At 44.3% G+C, this 23,769-nt stretch overlaps 1 protein-coding gene and 1 pseudogene across 1 annotated transcript in view; both read right to left on the bottom strand.

The window, feature by feature from the left end:
* CCDC141 (coiled-coil domain containing 141) overlaps positions 1 to 23,769 on the bottom strand; it is a 199,606-nt gene that overhangs the window by 137,037 nt on the left and 38,800 nt on the right. The window lies entirely within an intron of this gene.
* LOC132585486 (occludin-like) lies at positions 13,463 to 14,683 on the bottom strand (annotated as a pseudogene).

Raw genomic sequence — 23,769 nt, forward strand, 5'->3', positions numbered from 1 at the left:
GTCCTAGTCAAAGATTTTGAAGTAGCAAGGCTGGGAGACCTGCTACCATTCAGTGTAAATACTGTACTGGAGCAATAGTCTATTACTACAAGGCAATTTCACACACACGCAACTAGTGGCAGGAATGAGCTCTGTCTTCCTTTGCATCTCGTTAGGTTAGATTCTGCACAAAAGTAATTGAAATCAAAGAACATGAAAAGTGTTATGGAGCAAGCTCTAATTTATTCCTCATTCAGACAGGCACAGTATATGAGTTAGCATGAGAATGAGTTGTGTTTCTGCCCTTTTTACTGTCTTCACTATAAAGAGTAATAAGTGGGGCATTTTCTATTAATGTTGAAATCTTCAGAGTGCCTTCTCAGGGCTTGATTTATGTTTGGCTATTTTCATCTTGAGTCTTTATCATGACAATGAATAAGTGAAATGCCAATTTCTGCTGTTACATTTGGTATTATCAGTAGGAAATGTGTAATGAAAAGAGAAACCTGTAATAGGCAAATTAAAGTCTAGGATAACTCATTCTCATGATACAAGTTGTAATAAGAACTGAAGATAGGAAGATCTGAAATCCTCCTGATAGAGGCTGAATTGAGACTAGGAAATAATAGAACATTAACTCATTATTGTGCTAAACTCAGAATCATAATCTCCCAAATTCTTCCAAGCCACCCCCCATGAATTCGCAGTATGAATGATAGGTTGCATTTGAATAGGCCGTTAATCTGTCCTTTCTGAAAGAAATTCATAAAGAAACGCTTTTTGGAAATAATGAACTATTATGCCTTAATTTGAAAAGATTAATCATTGTCAGTAAAAGAAAAAACCTGAAGATAAGGTCACTAATTATTAATTAGCATTTGAAGTATGAACTGTACACACAAAAAACCCCCCACAAAGATAATTCTAGAAAGCTGCTACAATGATTTCATCCAAACACAGTAGCATTTATTGCACTGAAAGGTATAAGAAATCAGGTGCATGATTGTAGCATTAGGGTATGCATAGACCAGGCCTTGAATTCTGCAGGAGCCCACAGTAGCACAGCTCCTGAACCTTTCTGACAGTTCCCCCTCCTCCCCACCGACCTTATCCATTGAATAGTAGGTACGGCTGCATAACAATCCCTGCATTAGGAGAGCGGGCAGCCAGCTAGCCACCAGGAGCTTTGCCACACCCCCAGCAGCCCTCATGAACCCCTGGAGAAGCCCACTGCACCTTTTCTCCACTTCTTATGTGATTTTGGGTGGTCAGTGGCTTGCTGGGGGAGCGGGCAAGGTGAGCAAGGCCTGCTTGGTCTGGCTGGACCTCTAGATCTCTGGATCTTTCAAGGACAACTCTGCGAGAGCTATGGCTGACCCAAGGCCATTCCAGCAGCTGCAAGTGCAGGAGTGGGGAATCAAACCTGGTTCTCCCAGATAAGAGTCTGTACACTTAACCACTGCACCAAACTGGCTCTCAGTCACTAAAAATCCTGCATGACACTTCAGGCAACAGCCAATAGTAAATAGAAAGACACATAAATCATGTGGCCCAGCAATATGACGTACCCAACCTTTGTAATGTGCTGCCTGTCCTAACACCCATACCACAATTCTCAAGCGACAGCTCAAAAATCCACATGAACAAACAAAGCAAGTTTAATTAGAGCTCTTGATTAAAAAGCAGTCTTTTTAATGTTTAAAGATGTCACTAAGTTAATTTCTGTTCGAGCCAGGGGACTTGATCAATCACATATGACTGCTGTGATCTTCAATACTGGAAGCTATTGGCTCATAGCACACTTTTATTGTTTATTATTCTAAGGCTATGATTAAGTACAATTTAATCCAGCTGCACCAAATGAACATTAGTGGCTGGTTAATGAGATGCTACTACAAATTTGAAAACCAAATTCCTCTTGCAAAGTAACACTGGTATGTATTATACTTTCCCAGGGACAGTAGGTTGATTGTCTTCTGTTTACCCCAGTCTGGATTCCAGATTTTTAAAAATTGATTCCATTTTTAATGTGATTCTCAAGTTACATCCCTGAATACATCCAGTTATATAGGTTCAGGATGTTATCTAATTTCTTCCATTCCTACCCCATTCTTCTGCCCATTGATTCCCAGATGAAACTTACAACAATAATGTAATAAATTTAAAATGAACCCCATCCATTAAAAGTTGGTCTATGCCAAATGTAAGGCTGTTGTAAGATTTAGTCTAATAATGTTATTGAAGCACTTTGGATAGTAATGTTCACATTTACGTGTTACTATTACTATTACGTGTTACATATAAATGTTCACATTTACGTATTACTATTACTGGTGTAAACCAGGGCTTTTTTTTTGTAGCAGGAACTTCTTTGCATATTAGGGCACACACTCCTGATGTAGCCAATCCTCCTGGAGCTTACAGTAGGCCCTGTACTAAGAGCCTTGTAAGCTCTTGGAGGATTGGCTACATCAGGGGTGTGTGGCCTAATATGCAAAGGGCTTCCTGCTACAAAAAAGCCCTGCTGGGGCAAGGTCCATGGATGATTTTCTAAGAACAAGACTAGAGAAAGGAGGGAGAAGGGAAGAGAATTTTGAACAAATCACTAAAAGAGGACGACTGCTGCTTTTTGGTCTCTTTTTGGTCTCTCAAAAAGCAGCACACAGGAGTGGGAGAATTATATACCCTTCTTTTCAACAGGTGCCAGTGTTCCCTCTAAGCTGAGTTAGTGTGAGCTAGCTCACACTTTTTTACCCTACAGCTCACACATTTTTGTTTTAGCTCAGGAAAAATGGTCACAGAGCAAACTAATTTATGCAGTAGTCAAATAGCTCACTCATGACTTTAATGCCAATAGCTCACAAAGTAGAGTTTTTGCTCACAAGACTTCACAGCATAGAGGGAGTATTGGTGCCAGCTTCCAGGCAGACACAATTTCTACTGGCCAATGGGTACTGAGTACTGGATGCTTGCACCCCTGATAATTTATTTATTTATAATATTGCTTTCTAAACCATTCCTCCCCACCATGGTTGGGGCAGTGTACAACATTCAGAAAATACAATCATAAACAGATTTAAAAGTTAAAAATCATAAAACAAATACAGTAACCACTCCAGCTGGCGTCTAAAACCAGATTTATCGTTACTCCAAGGGGAGTGAAGGAATGAAGGGCAAGGCTAAATGAAGACTGTTGCTGTCTTCAACAATAGGCCTGCTAGGACATTGCTGCCTTATAGGGCCTGTGGAACTGGACCAGGTCTCTCAGGGCATGGATGTCATTTGGCAGAGAGTTCCACCAGGTCAGAGCCAGGGCTGGGGAAAAAAAACTGATTCTGACTGAGGACAGCTGGATATTTGGGGGGCTAGGAATCTCCAGTAGATTTTTCTCCGCTAAGCACAGTGCTCTTTGGGGCAGGCAGTCCCAAAGGTGAAATGGTCCCAGATCATTTAGGGCTGTGAAGGTTAATACCAGAACCTGGACCCACTGCAGCTGGTGAAGCACTGGCTGGAGATGCGCTGTTAGTGGGGTTCTGGTGAGAATGCGGGCTGCCTCATTCTGGACCAGTTGCAGCTTCCAGGTCAGTCTCAGGATAGCCCTGCAAAGAGAGAGTTATAGTAGCCTAGCCTAGAGGTGACCATTGCATGGATTACTATGGGGGAGACAAGAAGGGAGCCCAGGACTGCCACATGCCTTCCCTTGCTGATCAGGGGATTGGGGGGTGTTCCAGGGGTGGAAGGAGACATCAGCAAAATGCTGACATCATTGTGTCAGCAACATTGGGACAGCTTTCTAAATTTTGAATAAAAGTCTATGGTAAAAATGGCTACAAACAATAGAGTCAGGGCACTGACGATGTCACTTGGAGATGTCTGTTTGGGGGTGGCCAGCAGTGGGCCAGAGCCTGCAAAATCAGGGGAACCACTGCCATCACCTGTGGACTGGCTAGCCTAAGGGGGCCAGTTGGTTGATCTGGTGCAGCTGATGAAACATAGTCTGGCAACATTTATGATCTGAGCCTCCATCAATATGGAGGCATCCAGACAGGGCTGGCTTCAGGGCATCTGGCATCCAAGGTGAGGCTCTGCCCTGCTGCCCCACTACCCACACCCTTCTTCCTTCGCCCCCAGCAAGGGGGAGCGCCACAGCGGCAGCCCAGTGCAGCACCTGTGCCTAGCTGCCATCACTCAGCCCAGCCACTGTCACTTCCAGAAGCAATGGCAGCCGGTCAACACACATGCTCTGAGGTGCAGGTGCCGCACTGCTGTGTTGGGCGGGAGGGCCCAACTCAGCGCCCTCTAGGGCTGCACCCTAGGCAGCCGCAAAGGGCTGCCTAATGGATGGACCAGCTCTGCATCCAGGAACACACCCAGGCTCTTAACAGTGGGTGCTAGTGTTAGTAGCACACCATCTAGAGCTGGAAGATTCAGTCTATAACAGACTAACACAGCTACCCGCCCCCCCTTCGCATCTCTGATAAATAATCACTTGAGAACCTCAATTCCAAATGAGCAGTCCTATAGTCTACTCTGAGTGGGGAACTGAATCACACTCTATCCAAGTTTCTCTGAGTAGCCCATGGTTATTCAGTTTTAGGCATCTCTTGTTATTCAATTACAAATTCAGATCAAGCCCGCTGAAAAAAAGAAGTTTGCACTATTAATTGCACATTTTTATATAATGCTGTTAAAATCAGTGATTAAGCTCCCAACGTGTTATTTCTTTCTGATGTTGCTAATTATGCTAATAAATTTGTTTCCAGGCTTCTGGCATGCTGAATCTCAATGAGCAATTTATTTTTTAATTGGAAGCTATTTGCCAATAGGTAAATGGGCACGTTTGGCCATTATGCGCCTCTCTTGTTAGGCAGAAAAGCCTATGAATTCAATAAATATATTTTGAGTCAGCCAATTTGTTTCCAATGCCAGCTGTTCCTTTTACCATTCATTACATTTTCACACTCAGAACAAAGTCAGAACTTGACATTTATGTGCTTTCGAAACAGACCTAGGTATTGATTGCCAAAAAAAGAAAGGTGCTGGAAACTATAGCTTGCCTGTTCACAAGAGGATTTTAAAGGCCAGCCTAGTGAAAGTATAACATTAAGAGACTGAACTATCTGTTACCAGGAAAATATGCTCAAGGGCAGACGCAAGACATATTTCAGACAGGTACAAATGGAAGAGGTGCTGTAAATACTTCTACAGGCTGTTGCTTGCTGTTCTCTGTTTTCACAATTTACCCTCCAGAATAACAACACACAACAAAGCTGTGCTTGTAAAATTAGATTCCATAATCAAGTCAGTCCCAGAGTATGGGGCAGGGGAGGGAACAAGGACAACCAAGGCTGCTGAGAGAAGGAAGACTAGGGGGACCAGGGGTGAATTCTAGCAGGAGCTCCTTTGCAGATTAGGCCACACACCCCTGATGTAGCCAATCCTCCAAGAGTTTACAAGGCTGTTTTTTGTAAGCTCTTGGGGGATTGGCTACATCAGGGTTGTGTGGCCTAATATGCAAAGAAGCTCCTGCTAGAATTCCACCCCTGAGGGGGACAACATTCCTGAGGTACTGGCAGGACCAGTTCCAGATTTTATTTTTTACTTCTCTTGGTGGGGAGGTGGGCAGAAAGTGCCCTGGACTCCCTCCTCTCCTCAGTCTGCCACTAGGCTTTCCTCTCATGCCTCCTTTCCCACTCTCTGTGAAAAGAAGTGGGTCAGACGCTATAGTGATTCCAGCATAGCTCTTTTATTAGCAAAAACCAAAATGAAAACACACAAGGCAAGCCACAACTATATACACAGAAACTCCACCCAAAACACACCTTCAGCAACAAACAGTCCAATAGAAAAACAGGCACTCAGAACCCTCATTTGCATGAGCTTCATTCAAATGGATATTACCTAACTGTACTCTGAGTGTAGCTGCAAGGAGCCTCTCAAACAATGGACATTCAAATAGATATTACCTGTTTGGCTGGCTCAGCAAGGGCGGCCCCTCTGAGTGTAGCTGCAAGGAGCCTCTCAAACAATGGACTTCATTCAAATGGATAGTACCTGTTTGGCTGGCTCAGCAAGGGTGGCCCCTCTGAGTGTAGCTGCAAGGAGCCTCACAAACAATGGGTTTCATTCAAATGGACATTACCTGATTGGCTGGCTCAGCAACAGCAGCCAATCTGAATGCAGCTGTAAGGAGTCTTTCCGAGAAAGGTTCTTTGTATGAAGCTCCCAGTACACTACACTCTGCCTTTTCATTCTTCCCCCTCAAAAAGCTCTCTTTCCACCTACACTTACAATCGCCTGCACCAACTACATGCCTGTTCCCTTGTGATGCTTGGCAGTGCCTATGGCTGGGAGTATGGATGGCAGAGTGCTTGCAAGAAGGTGGGGGTAAGGGTAAGTGGGCAGCAAGGGAGGTATATGGTCATGGGCAGTGGGTCCTTTCAAAAACTCTGGGCTGAGGCAGCTGCCCCACCTCTGGGTATGCCGACACTGGCCCTGGGTCCCAGTCCCTCTGGGGAACCACAGAGCTAGATTATTTGGTTTTGTGTGATGTTCAGGCTGGGTTTGGGTGGTATAAGGAAACCCCAAAGTAAATCTGTCTGGGGGCCCTTTGGTGGTTCTTAACATACCTAAGCAGGATAACAGCTTTTAGTCACTCAATCAGATGATCAAATGCTGGATGTAATGCTATTATTTAAATATATACAACGGGCATCTTTTGCTCTGAGAGTTCTTTACTGTCTGCTGTATGAAGGAAGATGCCCTGACTGTGCAATGGGAAGTCCTTGCGTATTTTCCCTTAGACAAGAAGCAACAAAGCCATGCATTATCTGGCATTTCATGAAAGCTCTTGAACCAGGGCTTTTTCTGATCAGGCACAAACAGGAACACAGTTCTGGATGGCTTGGCCAGGGTTCTGGCTCAAAAAAAGATCTCTGGCAAAGGGAAGGCACTAGGCAGCCACATGCTCCCAGACTCCATGCTACGTTCTTTCTGCTGTCTCCAGACTCCAATGGGCTTGGGAAGAGAACAAGAGATGCTGAGCCACCCAAGAGCTTCCCCTCCCAGGAGAAACTGGGCCTGCCGCTGCCCACTCTTCCACATGCAGCTCTCTCTCTCCAGCTGTCCTGGGGGGGGCAAAACAAGGTCTCTCATTGGGCTGTGTGAGAACACACATCCATGAAAGGCGGTTGATGGCACTATACTGTTCTGTGTCAATATGCGGAAAGTAATCTACTGAACGGGTGACATCACTTCTGGTGACATTAGGGAGTGTGGCCTAATATGCAAATGAGTTCCTTCTGGGCATTAAGCACAGTCTTGAACTATAATTTACATGTCTGTCACATTAATCTTTCTACCAATAAACTGAACAGTGCACATGGACTTGTTTTATCATTGTAACATCCCTATGCAACAGGTTATATCAGTGTTTTCTTAACTTCTGGTGGCTGAATTAGGTTTTCTTTTCTGAATTAAAATTTAGGGGAACAACTAAGCTTGGATCTGAAGAACTTCCTGAGCAAGAAGCATGAAGAGGTGGACCTTCCCTGCCTACCACTTCTCCCAGCAGACTGTTCTCTTCTAGAGCAAGAAAGAGACGGTCAATTTTAACTGGCTCCACCATTACTGCAACCCTCCAGTGACACATACACGTTTATTCACATGGGTTCCCTGACTCTCCACATCAGTTTTTGGGGGGGCAGGGGGGCTAAAGGGGGCAGACTGACGTCTGCAAAGTCCTTGCACTGACAATTCATTAGGGTTGCCAGCCTCCAGGTGGGGCCTGGATATCTCCTGCTTTTACAACTGATCTCCAGCTGGCAGAGATCAGCACCCCTGGAGAAAACGGCTGCTTTGAAGGGCGGACTCTAGGGCATTGTACCATGCTGAGGCCCCTCCCCTTCCCAAACCCCGCCTTCTCCCAGATCTTCCCCAAAAGTCTCCAGGTATTTTCCAACCCAGACCTGGCAACTCTACAGTTTGTAGCACCAAAGCCTTACATGTATATCTACACAAATATACTCTGGGCGTGTGAAAGCTACCCATTCTGTGAATAACCCATCTTTTGTGTTTCTCTGTCACTGTTTTGGGCCTGCCTTCTGGCTGAAAGGAGATTAATGTACAGCAGTAACTTCTGGAGAGAGACGGACTCCGCTGGAGATGGAAAATCCTGCTGTATATCTGCATGAGGAATGATTTACAAACCTATTCATAGTCATTGATGAGACAAGGAAGAATTACCTTTATACAGTGGTGGGTCTTTGGAAAAGTGGTAAAGTCAGAGAAGTAAAGCATTAGGGTTGCCAGGTGTGTATTGGAAAATACCTGGAGATTGGAGGGGAGGGGCCTCCGCATGGCTCAATGCCCTATAGTCCACTCTTCAAAGGAGCCATTTTCTCCAGGGGAACTGATCTCTGCCAGCTGGAGATCAGCTGAAAAGTGGGAGAACTCCAGTTTCCACTAGGGGGCTGGCAACCCTATTTAAGGCATGTATCTAGGTGGAGGGATTTACAAGATGGGATTTACAAGAACTCTTAGGCCATTTTCCCACTGAGCTTACCTCGGAGCGAAGTCCCTCTTCACCGCGCAGCGTCTGCGCGGATTTCCCACCAACTGCTCCGAGGCTGCTCCGAGTAACCAAGTAGAGTCACGGCTTTTGCGTTGCTAACGTAAACTGGTTTTTAGCGGTTTCCATTTGCGACATAAAAGGTCAGGAACTTCCTGGTTCCTCGGAGCAGTTGGTGGGAAATCCGCGCAGACGCTGCGCGGTGAAGAGGGACGTCGCTCCAAGGTAAGCTCAGTGGGAAAACGGCCTTAATCTCTTAACTAATTTATTTCTTGAAAAACATTCACAATTCTATTAGCACATACCAGGGCTTATTTTTGAGCAGGAACACACAGGAACACAGTTCAGGATGGCTGGGTGCCAGGGGTGTGGCCTAATATGCAAATGAGTTCCTGATGAGCCTTTTCTATTAAAAGCCCTGCGTGAGACAATGATGGTATCAGGGTGTGTGGCTTAATATGCAAATGAGTTCCTCCTGGGCTTTTTCTGCAAAAAAGCCCTGCCACATACTAATGGGACCTGGCAAATTTCTGGGTTAATCTTAGGCTGCATTCACACATGCAGGAGAATGCAGCGGAAACAATGTGACAGAATAGGCTGTGCTACTTCCAAGCATGTATTATTCTAGTGTTGGGTGTTTGTTCATATAAAATAATCTCATAGAAACAGAAAACCAACACAACAGGGAAAAACAGTCTACCCCCTCTCTTTGCCTCCTCTGCTTGTTTCCTATTTGCAGGGCTCACTTTGTAGCAGGAGCTCCTTTGCATATTAGGCCACCCCTCCCCCTGACATAGCCAATCCTCCTGAAGCTTACAGTAGGCCCTGTACTAAGAGCCCTGTCAGCTCTTGGAGGATTGGCTACATCAGCGGTGTGTGGCCTAATATGCAAAGGAGCTCCTGCTACAAAGTGAGCCCTGCCTATTTGTAAGGGATTTTTTTTTTAACATGGAGGAGTTTCCAAATCTCTCACCGTCTGAAGTGGAGTAATTCATTCTACCACCTCAGATCTTTTGTCACATTATTTCCACTTCATTCTCCAACATGTGTGAACTGGACATAAAACATTCTGATTACAGAGGGGCCAGTTGTTCAAACTCTGCACAACAGAATGTAGGAAAGACTTGCTAGACCAGTACAAGTTAAACTCCGTTAGAATATTTTAATGTTAAAACAGCCACCCTTTACAATCATATTCAATTTCCCATTAAATTTAGTGCGATTTGAAACACAACAATCCCTTCCATGTAGGCTTTAGATAATCAGTGGGTATTTAAAAAAAAATTCTCTCTTTCTTTGGTAGAAATTTTTAGAGTACAATTTACTGCAGCACAGATAAAATACAGTACAGAGGAAAGGAACAGCAAACAGTCTATTGTCAAAATATCTTCGTGTAATTTAGGCAATTTAATTTGTTCCTACTTGAGCACAAACAAATCCCAAATCACACAATAGTGGTAGCGCTTTTTTTTTTTTTTAAATGCTGATATTATGCAACAACGCCTACAGCCTTCACAGGTGATATCTGTGCTAAAGACACCATTAGAGCTTCTAAACTATTTGCATAATATCTTTCCTAGCATAAAATTATCTCAATTTAGCTCAATTACATATAAGCAGCAGTAAGAATTTTATACCTATCCATTGTTTTAGGCTAAACAGAAAAATGTTCTAGTGTAGGGCAGACAGAAGAGTGGAAGAAAGAACCTTAAATACTGAGGTAGCTGCAATATATCTCAATCTTAGGAACAACAGACGGATACGTTAGAAACTCATTTGCCCACTCTGTGCCTGAATCCCTGACAATTTGTTCATCACAAGACTGACTGGTAAAGATCCAAGACCCCGTCGCCAAGTGGCAGCGCTCTTCCCTTCTGTACTAGTTTCATGCATCCTGATCAAAGGCAAAATTGCACAAGGCAGACGTAAAATAGGCCAGGGAATTTGGGCAATCTAGTTTGTATTCTACAGTCTGCTCACCCTCTCTATTCATGAACTGCAATGAGTTACAGTTATAGTCCACTTCCATGATAATCTCATGCTGTGGTAAATCACAGTTTTCACTCAGTATGTGCTCCGCTTTAACTATACTGCCATGGCTGAAGAAGCTGTGTCGCCACAGAACACTGTGCAGATATGAGTCTTATATGCTATTATAACCAGGGCTTCTTTTGTAGCAAAAGCCCAGCAGGAACTCATCTGCATATTAGGCCATACCCCCTATATCACCATTGTTTCATACAGGCCTTTTTTTGTAGGAAAAGCCCAGCAGGAACTTATTTGCACATTAGGCCACACCCATGGACGCCAAGCTAGCTGGAACTGTGTTCCTGTCCGTCCCTGCTAAAAAAAAAAGCCCTGAGTATAACACATTGGGGAGAACAGTATTGTGTATTCCATCCCTATGCCAACTTTAAAAATATTACTAGGATCAACAAGCATGTGATTGCATGTTCATATCAGACTTTCTAGGAGACAAGTAATAAGAGTCACTCCATTTTTTAGGTTCTTGTTCATGTGGAAAACATATGCATAGCTGTACATACATAGACTCTGTGCAAACTTTCAAATCACCCACATAAATTCAGAGCCCCCAAACCATGCACACTGGGAATGCACAATCCCCATGATGACATGATGGACCCAATCCTCACAGCTGTTTATTTTTAATTAAAACTTTATTTCATTTTTTAAAAAAATATCATCAGGGAAAAAACAGGTTGGTGGGGAATTGGTTGGAGTCTCAGAGTGATTTACAATCTCCTTCCCTTCCTCCCCCCATAACAGATACCCTGTGAGGTAGGTGGGGCTGCTCTTGAGAGAACTGTGACTGATTTATTTTACAAAATAAGTTTTATTTATTTTACAACGTTTATATACTGCCTTTATGCCCTCACAAGAGCCACCAAGGCAGCCACCTAATTAAAACATACACAATAATAAAACCATTAAAACCAATCAACAAAACCAACCAACAGAAAGATTAAAACCAACCAAAAAGAACAACACATCAATAAAACAATTAAAACCAGAACTAAAATACTAACAATTAAAGAAAAATAACAATCAGAACACTGGGCAGGAAGGAGGGCTCACTCTTTACTCACTAGACAAAGATGGCAACAGAAAAGAACAGACAAATCTCCCTGGGGAGAGAATTCTATAGTTTTGGTGCCACAACCGAGAAGACACTCTCCTGGGTTGCCACCCGCCTAATCTCAGAAGGTGGATTCACCCAAACATACCCTCTGAAGATGACAGCAGTGGTGGAAATAGTGCATTGAAGGTACAAAGTTTGAAAAGAACTAATCTAGGTTCGCTCCACTACAATTTGAATTAATGTGTGAAGAGAGCTAGGGTTCCTGATCAGATGAAGACTATGTACAGCATTCCAGATGCACATACATTTAGGCTCTCTTACCACTTCAATGCATAGAGATTTGAAACAGGAATGATGTGAAAGATTCTGATCCATGAACTGAAATAACATGTGGACATTTCAAGTTTTAGCCCTTGATCGTGGCAACCTGAAAAAATCAGCAGCTGGAATCAATTCAAAATGTCAGCTATGCGATTCAAAAACTCAAGCATGGAATGTTCTGCATGTGCCAGATGATAGTCAAACAACTACTTCAACTGTTAGGACCACTACATCACTTGAACAAAAATATGTATCTGTCCTAGTGGGAGGTAAAGTTGCTAGCTCTGAGTTGAGAAATGCCTGGATATTTGGGGGTGGGGCTTGGAAAGAGAGGGGAGGGATTTGGGGGATGTAATGTAATGTAAAATTTTATTTATATCCCGCCCTCCCCCGCTGAAGCAGGCTCAGGGCGGCTAACAACACTTCAAGTAAACAATACAGTAATAAAAACATTAAATTCACATTAAAATTCACATTAAAATCAGTCAATAATCGATAATGGGACTTCAGTGGGAAACAGGGCCATAAAGTCTACATTCCAAAGCAGCCATTTTCTTCGGATAAACTAATCTCTGTAACCAAGGGTTGCAACCTCTGGGCCGGAAAACACCTGGGGATTTTTTTGGGGGGGGGTGGAACCTTAGAAAATTGGGGTTTGGGGAGGGAAGAGACTTCAGTTTGAGAGCCAGTTTGGTGTAGTGGCTAAGTGTGAGGACTCTTATCTGAGAGAACCAGGTTTGATTCCCCACTCCTCCACTTACAGCTGCTGGAATGGCCTTGGGTCAGCCATAGCTATCACAGGAGCTGTCCTTGAAAGGGCAGCTGCTTTGAGAGGCCTCTCAGCCACACCCACCTCACAGGGTGTTTGTTGTGGGGGGAGAAGATATAGGAGAGATTGTAAGCTGCTCTGAGTCTCTGATTCAGAGAGAAGGGTGGTATATAAATCTGCTGTCTTCTTCTTCTTCTTGATATAATGCCCTAGTTGCCACATTCCAAAGTGGTGATTTTCTCCTGGTGGAGCTCTGGAACCTCTAAATTTTATTGTATTCTTTCCGCCCCCCACAAAAAAAAAAATTGCTTGTGGGCTCAATTGCTCAAAGCTGCTGTGAGAATTTTGCTGAACTCTAAGATTTGACAAACTTTCTAATATTTCCCCCCACAAAAAAATTGGAAAATAACCAAAACATATAAAGCAGACAGATGGAAATCATCATGCCACTGTGGCCTCATAGGAGAAAGTAATTTAATAAGTATAATGGGAGTAAGATTTTATTATGACAATTATAATTCAAGGAGCGTTTTAGGGTAGATGCTGAGCTGATATAATTTAGTACACCTTCCAGTGATGTCAGGAGTATGTGGCATATGCAAATAAGTTATGCAAATTACTTTTGCTAATGAGCTCCAGCACGAAATGACCCCTGGAACAGCCCCTAACAATTCACTGAGGAAGGGGTAAATGTTGCTTCCCTATCTAGCCATACATAGTGGATCTATTTAGTGTTCCTGCTTTCTGTCTCTACTGTTGCCATTCTCTGTTCCGATCTGAGTTGTATCAGAAGCACTATTAAGGAATCAATAGCTGCAGGCATCGGTGTAGATCTGTAGTTATTTTCAGGATAGACACGATGTGCAGGAACTTCAGAAGCTGAGTAAGCCATAGAACTGGCGATTCTGTCTGGACAGTCAGTTACTAGAACAGGTGATGAAGGATCTGTATTTATAGTTTTCACCCATTCTTCTGCATTGGGAGCTTCTTCATAATCTTTTGTATTATCCCACAGGATATTCATTTTCCCATGGCGATCCATCTTATTCTGTGTCTTTACCGCAAAGAATATTATGATGATAAAAGCCACAACAATCAGGAACCCTAAGACAATAGCAATAGCTTCCTGAGGTTCCACCATGCAGTAGTGAGTGATACAAAAACTGATTCAAAAAGAGTGCAGCACTTGTAGGAGCATAATATCGGCTGCACAAATTTGATTGTAGAACACCGATCCTGAAGCTTGTGCAGTTGGGTTGACTGCCAGCACATACACTATGGTAGCAATGAACATCAAGAACAGCGAGAGAGCACTTCCTATGATGATTATGAGATAATACTTCGTTGTCCTGGCCATGCTGTTCTTGGTAACGCTTGTTACAAAAACCATTAGTCCAGCAATAAAGCAGAAAGCTGTCATTGCAAGTATAAAGCCTTTTGCAGTCCGAGGTTCAATATAATTCCCTCCAAGGTCATAAGCACCCCCTCCATAGCCATAACTTCCATAGCCATAACCATAGCTGTTTCCAAAACTAGATCCACCAGGGTATCCCATGGCAGTCCCTAGATTACTTCCATACATGTCTAGGTCCCAAGCTACCGTGGAAGCAACACAAGCAAAGACACCAACACAAATCACTATTATGAGAATTGACATTATCTTGATTATTCATGGAGGGGGCGTCCATTTGCAGAAGTGTTGGATAGTCTTCTTCTGGATAGTAAGAATATGCTGGCTGAGAGAACATGGGCTGAGAATGGAATTCACCACCATATGTATTATTACTTGGCGCATAGTTTGAAGGTTTGAATTCATCAGGTCGATAAGGTGGTGAACTTTCAAAAGGTCTGGATGACATCATGGAAGCTCTAGACAATTAAACGGAAAGAATTTATGTCTTGGATCCGGGACGAGAGTTTTCTCCCAACCTGTTCAGTTGCTCTTAAAGAAATTGCATCTCTTTCTTCTCCTCCTCCTCCAGCAACAAAAGACGCTCACGCCACACCCAGCTGCGAGACATGCGCACTCCAGAAGCACTAATTGCTCTTTCCTTTGTCCTCCCCCTTCATAACACCTTCCCACACACCCAGCACTGGAAAACATTGCCCTGTCCTAGCGCACATGTGCCAGTTGACCACTGATAACGGCTGAACTGCAGTTGCTTAAAATATCTTTACAGTACACAAGGGCACCAGAGGTCACATTGTACAGTGATAACATAAGCTCTGTCACATGGTCACTTGGAAGGTATCCTAAGAGATCATTTTCTGACTTCACTTACTGAAGCTTCAAGTCATTTTGCAATAGAAAAAGAAAGAAATGTTAAAGGAAAATGTGTTGTTTGGGGACGACAGCTCTCTTGGATAATAAAGCATTAAGAGTACAGTGCAGCAAAAGAGGTGAGGTGTTTTTGGCCAATTTATTTCAACAAATCTAAACTGAAGCTAATTTTTCATAAGGCGCAGGTAAAAAGCTTGCCCAGGATAGAGAGAATCTCGTTTCTGTGGGCAGTCTAATCTGCCTTCTAACCATCTGTTTGCTCTCTCTGTACTATGAATTAAATACATTCCATCTCAGCGATAAATTAGGACGAATGTTTCAGTATTTAAGCACATCTAACTCTGCTGGACCAAGCCCACAGTATTTATTTTTATTATAACTGGCTTAGATTAGTTCTTTCCAAACTTTGTATCTTCAATGCAGTATTTCCACATATGCCAAAGTATTCCTGATTGTTTACTGTAGAATTCTACACTTTGCATAGCATTTGGGGGCATATGACATGGAGTTGATTTTGGTGGTCAAGAGGGACCCTCTCCTCTTCTTTTCTCTCATTTTGGAAGAGCCATGGCTCAGTAGTTTAGCACCTGTTTTGTATGCAGAAAGACCCCATTTCAATCTTTGGAATCTGTTAAAAGCATCAGGTAGAAGGTGACATCTGCTGAGACCCCGAAGAGCTGCTGCCAGTCTGAGCAGACGATACTGACATTAATAGACCAACAGCCTGACTCATTATCAGCAGCTTCATATGTATTCAGGAGAAAAGCTGATTGGAACCAGGGCTTTTTTAAATAGCAGGAACGCACAGGAACACTGGCTTGGCAACAGGGGGTGTGGCCTAACATGCAAATGAGTCCCTGCTGGACTTTTTCTACAAAAAAAAAGCCCTGATTGGAACCAACTTAATGTGGTTGAGGACAGTGATAGATTCCATCTTTGATCGGCCTCACCTTTCTGAGAGCCAGTTTGGTGTAGTGGTTAAGTGTGTGGACTCTTATCTGTGAGAACCGGGTTTGATTCCTCACTCCCCCTATTCAAGTAGGTGCCGTTCCTGTAAGACGGATTGTGTTGAGACTGTTGCCCATGTTCTTCTCTAATGTCCTCTCTGTTTGGCGTCCCACTGGGATCTTTTATACTCCATATTGGCTCAAATTTTAGAGACCTCTGATGATTTTAAGGTGCTTTTCTTGTTTGATAATTCTGATCCGGAAATAACAGAATTAGTAGCAAAGTTTTTTTTATAGAGCTATGGTTACTTGTCCTGATAAGTAGTACTATGTATCAGGTTTTACTATGTTGCTACTTTGTTTTTATCTAGTAATCCTAATTTTATTCCGTATGGATTATATATTCTTTTAATATGTAACCTGGCCAACCCTCTAATTTATATTCTTATATATGCCAATAAAGGCTGTCGTGTGTGAGTGTATTCCTCACTCCTCTACTTGCAGCTGCTGGAATGGCCTTGGGTCAGCCATAGCTTTAGTAGGAGTTCTCCTTGAAAGGGCAGCTGCTGTAAGAGCTCTCTTAGCCCCACCTACCTCACAGGGTGTCTGTTGTGGAGGGGGGGGAGGTAAAGGAGATTGTGACCACTCTGAGATTCAGAGTATAGGGCGGGATATAAATCCAATATCTTCTTCTTTCTCCTCTCTCCCATTTCTTCCTCCCCTTTTAAACCCGACAGATTATGCACCGCTCCCCCAAGTTTTACGCCAATTTTTAAATATACTGTTAGTCTGTAATATAATGTATTTTATGATATAGCAATACACAATTTTATTGTATTTGTCTTAGATTGTTTTATTATGTTAGAATTCATTATCATGCTGTGACCTGCTCCACACCTGGACACAGGGAGAGCGAGATACGAATCTAATAAATCAAATCAATGCATTTTCTTTATCTCTGGAAGATTATGGATTAGCTGAATCTTCTGTCTTTACTAAAAGTGACACATTTATAACAACAACAGTAAAAATCTGCAAGAATAGCCAGTCTTATACTGGACAAAATAAATTTACCAACTTTGCATCAACCATGTTTCAGGCTATTCCCTGGAAAAAACAACCACAGCTGGACTACAAGAGTAAACATAGGGGTGCCACGTCTGAGTTGGAAAATACCATTAGGGTGCACAAGAAGCCACATACTGAGCTGTAGCCGAGGTGAAATTGCTGCTGGAGACGCTCCGCATCCGTCTATATAATTGAATCAATATGTAAGTATGATATATTTTTTCACTGGAAGAGGGTTGGTGGTGTCTGAATGTCCTTCTGATATTTTTGTATAACATTTTCTTTTGTTAGTGGTTCCAGGTCTGATGAAGACTGGAAAGAAACAAGTACTTAATCGATTGGCTTGTCACCACACTACTTTGGGACTTGAATATACATGTTTTGGACATTTGGACTGATTTCTATATACTTCTTAGTAAATTGGTCACTAGCTTGCATTTTTTGTTGTATTTTCTCCAGGGGAGCTGATCTCTGCCAGCTGGAGTTCACCTTTAAAAATGCGAGATCTCTAGGCCTCACCTGAAGGCTGGCAGTCTACTAAACAAGGTCATTTTCTCAGGTCCTCTTCATTCATTCATTCATTCATTCATTCATTCATTCATTCATTCATTCATGTATAACCTGAATATGTACAGAGCAGTGTTCCCTCTAAGCTGAGTTAGCACAAGCTAGCTCACAGATTTTTAGCCTCCAGCTCACACATTTTTGTCTTAGCTCAGGAAGGATGACCCCAGAGCAGAATAATTTATGTAGTAGCTCACAATTTGATGCCAGTAGCTCACAAAGTAGAATTTTTGTTCAAAAGACTCTGCAGCTTAGAGAGAACATTGATACAGAGGGAAGCAGGACCGTGCCTATTACCCCAACATCGGTATGTTCAAAGGAAGGTTTCTACGTGCATATAAATGTGGAAGCATAATGCAGAATCTGTTCGCTATACATAACTCATAAACATTCTCAGTTTACAGAAAGGTTTGATTGAATGATAAATGGATATTGTTACCTTCCTACAACCTCTGCGGAATTACACATTATGCTAAAACAAAAAAAGGAATCTTGTAATATGAAAGACTAACATAACAGATTGTGGCATCAACTTTCATGAACCCACTTCATTAGATTCATGAACTATATGCTAAGAGGGTGGGATTGGGAACACAGTTTTTACATTCTCAGTCTTTGTTTATATCCATGTGCACACATGCATATATCCATCTGTACTAATGATTATAATTGTGGCAACGAGTACCATAGTGTCCATCAATGGGTTTCCACCCATAGCTCCCTCCCTTCCTTCCTTCCCAATCAAAATCCAAAGCAGCTTACGTTGTTGTCCTCCCCTCCATTTTATCTTTTCAACAACTTTGTCCCCTGTTGTGCCCTTTAACTGTAAAACGTCATTCTTTCAAGATTAAGATTATTGTCCTTTTTATCCCTATTGTTATTAATTATCAATTGGCGTTACAATTCGATGTATCTATATTGTTTCATCTTGACAGATGGGCAAATTGTATGCTCATTCCTTTCTGTAAGCTATTGTTATGCCATTAAAGATTACTGGAACATCAACTCTGTGAGGTAGAGCCAGAGAGTGTGTGATGCACCCAAGGTCACCCAGCAAACCTCCATGGCAGCATGGAGATTCAACCCTGGGCTTCCCAGCTGGGATCGAACTCAGGTCATAAGCAGAGCTCAGACTGCAGTACTGCAACTTTACCACTCTGCGCCATAGGGCTCCTTTTTGTGGTGACACCCACTGCTTATCTTCAAAATTCCAAAAACCAACAGACAAAACAAGATTGGGAATTCTTCATCTACTCATACCCACTCACACACATACAACCCCACCCCCCAAACACATACTATACAGTTATATGTCTGACGAAAGCTTAACCACCAGCATTTGTTTTTAGCAGGAATGCACAAGAACACAGCCCTGGCTGCCTTGGTGTCAGGGGTGTGGCCTAATATGCAAAGGAGTTCCTGCTGGGCTTTTTCTTTTTTAAAAAAGCCATGAGTAAAGGAGAGGAGACCAAGCTCTATACAGGCTCTCTGTTTGAAGTGATGGTCATTCCATATGTCCCTGTTTGTTTTGCTCAGTCTAATCTTGACTGTAGACTTTCATGCTACTTTTTTTGTAGCAGGAACTCCTTTGCATATTAGGCCACACACCCCTGATGTAACCAATCCTCCTGGAGCTTACAGTAGGCTCTGTACTAAGAGCTCTGTAAGCTCTTGGAGGATTGGATACATCAGGGGTGTGTGGCCTAATATGCAAAGGAGTTCCTGCTACCAAAAAGCCCTGCTGCTACATCTGCTTTAAATAAAGGACAAGATGGAATGGTTGACATTCATGAGATTCATTACACTTTCTTGCATCATTCATATTATGCATTTGCACGCATGCTTAGCAGATCTGTTGGGCTCTCAAATCATTCCTGCACTAAATCCTTTTTCTCCCATAGAACTTTGGAACAATATATTTTGATGGCCTTTTTGTGTTTGCTTTGCCTGCTGAAGGCACAGACATAATGTGGCCCTAATGCTGATCTGACACACAGATTTGGCCATGTGTACATTCTGCTTGCAAGACTGAGTTGAGGCTGTAGGTAAGTCACTTTAGGGATGTTCTGACCCTGGTTATTTTAGTAACAACCTATTTGTTTTGGAGGGAATTGTCTGCATATATTATTGGCCAAAACAACTCAGAATCCACTTGGGATTATAGGCAGCCTTATAAAAGGTCCTCAGGCCCCCAAATTGTGTAGTTTAAGCATAAGTGACAATAACTCTTGGGACAGAGTGATGGGGCTAACAGGTGAGTTGGAAACAGAAGGGCAATTCCATTAGCATTCCCCTGAGTAAAAGGAACGAAGATTGCCTTTCTATAGCAAGATGCTTATGAAACTACAGACACCAGCAGGCTCACAATGTCCCATTAGAGGTTACTTTTCTAGCTGTAAAAGTACCTTGAAACCCTAAGGGAATTATTTTATAATGGGAAAAGCACAGGACTTTAGCCTTACCGTCACCATGAAAACACGTCTATAATTAAATGGAAATAACTTTGTGCAACAAGATGATCAGATAATATAACAAATATCTCACATATTGCAAAGTAAGTATGTTTCCAATATTCCTTTTCTTAAACAGTCAAGGATTAGAAATGCCAAAGAGCAATATAATATTTCTTTAAAAGAAAAAAAAAAAAAAAAAGCATTTCCACTCCAAATTTGTTCCTCTTGAATATTAGCATATAGATTACCATTTTGCGATGCAGGTTCTGCAAATGGAATAAATGAAGTAATTAAAAGCAATCAGAAATGTATCTAAGAGAATATGGTTCAAGTTATTGGTGCTGTCTTTATAGAAGGAAAGTTCTCCAAAAGCTGGTTTGATATATATGTTTCCAGGTTCTCTATTACAGCTCACTGTGACCTTTATTGTGACAAAGAACAGTGCTTTGGCAAGCAATCAAGAATGTGTGGATGCATTCGCATGCATCTTGTAACCCCTTTGAAGGGAAGTTCCCTATGAATCATAAAGCAGGAAATGTAACAACAGCTTTCACCAGAATAATTCAGAGATAGTTGACATAACACTCATATTAAATAAAGCAAATTTTTGCATCAATGCAGGCATCTTATCATTGTTACAGGTAATAGGGTTATTAAAGTAAAAGTAAAGGTAGTCCCTTGTGCAAGCACTGAGTCGTAACCAACCCACGGGGTGATGTCACATGATGTTTTCTTAGCAGACTTTTTACTGGGTAGTTTGCTATTGCTTTCCCCAGTCATCTACACTTTACCCCTAGCAAAGCTGGGCACTCATTATTATAACACTGTTAATCAAGGGTGGAATTCTAGCAGGAGCTCCTTTGCATATTAGGCCACACCCCCTATTGTAGCCAATCCTCCAAGAGCTTACAAGGCTATTTTTTGTAAGCTCTTGGAGGACTGGCTACATCATGGGAGTGTGGCCTAATATGCAAAGGAGCTCCTGCTAGAATTCCACCCCTGCTGTTAATGCCTATCCATCCCCAAACATGAAGATGCCATATGCCAAAAGCTAGATCAAACTGGGTTTATTATTAAGCACCTCATCAGCATGTATATTAAACCACACCTAATAAACCATAAGAAGCTGGGTTAGGAAACCACCTCCCATCATGAAATAATTCAGCGTGCTTCAAAATATCCTCGTCTTAAGCCCCAAACCTATACTACCTCAGTGACCAGAGGGGGTTAGAACAGATTATTTTGGCTGTGGCTTGGATGGCCCACGCAAACCTGATCTCATCAGATCTTGGAAGTTAAGTAGGGATGACCAGATTATGAGAAGCTAACCATGACTTCCAGGCAATGTTCCCTCTAAGCTGCAGTCTTGTGAGCAAAAATTCCCAATCTTGTTTTGTCTTGTGAGCAAAAATTCTTCTTTGTGAGCTACTGGTATTAAAATTGTGAGCTACTGCATAAATTATTGTGCTCTAGGGCCATTTTTTCCTGAGCAAAGTGTAATGTATTGGCTGAAATACGCGCCCACGAGCAGAGGCGGCTGGGCATCCCAGGCACCTCTAGCGCGGGGCGCGGAATCCCCGCCTACCACATCCACGGCGGGAAGTTTAACAGGTCAGGATTGGCCTGACCTGTACAGGAGGCTGAACCGGGTATGTACATAAGCGGGGCCCGGCCCGCGTGTTCGCTCTCTTGCAACGTGCTCCTAATAAACAATGTTGCCCTACTCTCGTCTCCGCTTCGAGTACGTTACACTGGCGACGAGGATGGGATTTTAGCCTCAGCGGCTACCACGGAGATCCAGGGCAACCACGAGGCCTGACCGCCGCCGCCATGGCCACACAGAACGGAACCACCGGCTACATCGAGACATTCGACCCCGCCAATCCTGAGGCCTGGGAGTCCTACGCGGAGCGGGTCGAGTTCTACCTAAGGGCCAACAAGGTCACCGACGCAGGCTCAAAGAGGGACGTTCTCCTGAGCATCTGCGGGCCAGCCACGTTCGAGATCGCCAAGGGTCTCTCGGCTCCCGCCCGCCTCACGGAGAAGTCCTACGAGGAGATCATCAGGCTCCTCACCGGCCATTTCTCGCCACAGCCTTCGCGGGTGGCCCGTCGGTTCCTGTTCCACCGAAGAGACCAGGCCGTGGGGGAATCGGCCGCCGACTACCTGGCGGCTCTCCGCAAGATCGCCGGGAACTGCAACTTCCCCCAGCTGGAAGACACCCTGGCCGACCGATTCACGTGGGGCCTCCGCGACGAGAGGCTCCAGCAGAAGCTCTTCGCCAAAGAAGAGCTCACCCTCCAGAGCGCCTTCAGCGAGGCGGTGGCGTTCGAGAGGACCTCCAGGACCTTCCCCAAGGCCCGGACAGAAGCCGCCCACCACGAGGAGCTGGACCACGACTGCCCAGAGGAGGAAGAAGCCCACCACCTGCGCCGCCCAGCCGGGCCACCCAGCAGAGCCGCCCAACGCCCCCGAGCGGCCGAACGACCCCCACCGACGGAGAGGGTTCGGGCCACCAAGTGCGCCAGCTGCGGCGACCCCCACGACAGGCGGGACTGCCGATACCGGAACTGGGACTGCCGGAGCTGCGGAAAAACGGGCCACATTGCGAGGGCTTGCCGAGCCAAGCCCAACCACCGGAGGCCGACCACGCATCACGAGTCGGCGGAGTTCCATTCCACGGACTCCACGTCCCTGCAGGTACTGAACTTGCCCCTCTCCACCCCCGATAAAATCAAAATGGCGGTCCTCATCGAGGGGAACCCCTGCCAAATGGAAGTGGACTCTGGTTCCTCCATCTCCATTATAGCGGAGGAAACCCTGAGGAAGCTGTGCCCCCCCCCAGCGGCTGCAAATAAGGCTGGCGAACTTCATACTCCGGGACTTTCAGAAGAATCCGGTGCAAATCGCGGGGTGGGCGCGGGTGCAAGTCGAGCGGGGGTCCTTCTACGGCCCGCTGGACATCCTGGTGGTAAAGCGCCAGCTTGCCACCCTGCTGGGACTGGCGTGGTTCAAACCCTTGGGGATCCGGGTGGAAGGGGTGGGGCAAACCCTAACACCCAGGGGGTTCGGGGAGATATGCCAAGAGTTCCCTGACGTGTTCGATGGGTCTCTAGGGAGCTACAAAGGGCCGGCCATCTCCCTACCGCTAGACCCCACGGTCCGGCCGATTCGGCTCAAGGCGAGGAGGGTCCCGTTCGCTTTAAAGCCAAAAATAGAGGCCGAACTAGACCGCCTCACAGCCCAGGGAGTCCTGGAGCCTGTGGACTATGCCACCTGGGAGACCCCCATCGTAACCCCCATCAAGCCAAACGGGGAGGTGCGGATCTGTGCAGACTATAAATGCACGATAAACAAGGCACTGCAGGATAACCCTTACCCAGTGCCGGTGGTAAGCCACGTTCTGGCTGCCCTAGCGGGGTCCAAGATCTTCGGGAAGCTGGACCTGGCACAGGCCTACCAACAGCTCCCGGTAGATGCTAAGACGGCGGAAGCCCAAACGATAGTGACACACAGGGGGGCCTTCAGGGTGAGGAGGCTCCAATTCGGGGTTAGCGTCGCTCCCGGGATCTTCCAGAGTATAATGGACGCTCTCCTGAAAGGGATCCCGGGAGTCCAGCCGTTTTTTGATGACGTGCTAGTCGCCGCCCCGGACCCCGAAGAATTCAGCAACCGCCTAAGAGAGGTACTCCGCCGGTTCCAGGCAGCGGGGCTCAAA

This window comes from Heteronotia binoei, chromosome 16 (assembly GCF_032191835.1).
Source record: "Heteronotia binoei isolate CCM8104 ecotype False Entrance Well chromosome 16, APGP_CSIRO_Hbin_v1, whole genome shotgun sequence".
Classification (NCBI taxonomy): domain Eukaryota; kingdom Metazoa; phylum Chordata; class Lepidosauria; order Squamata; family Gekkonidae; genus Heteronotia; species Heteronotia binoei.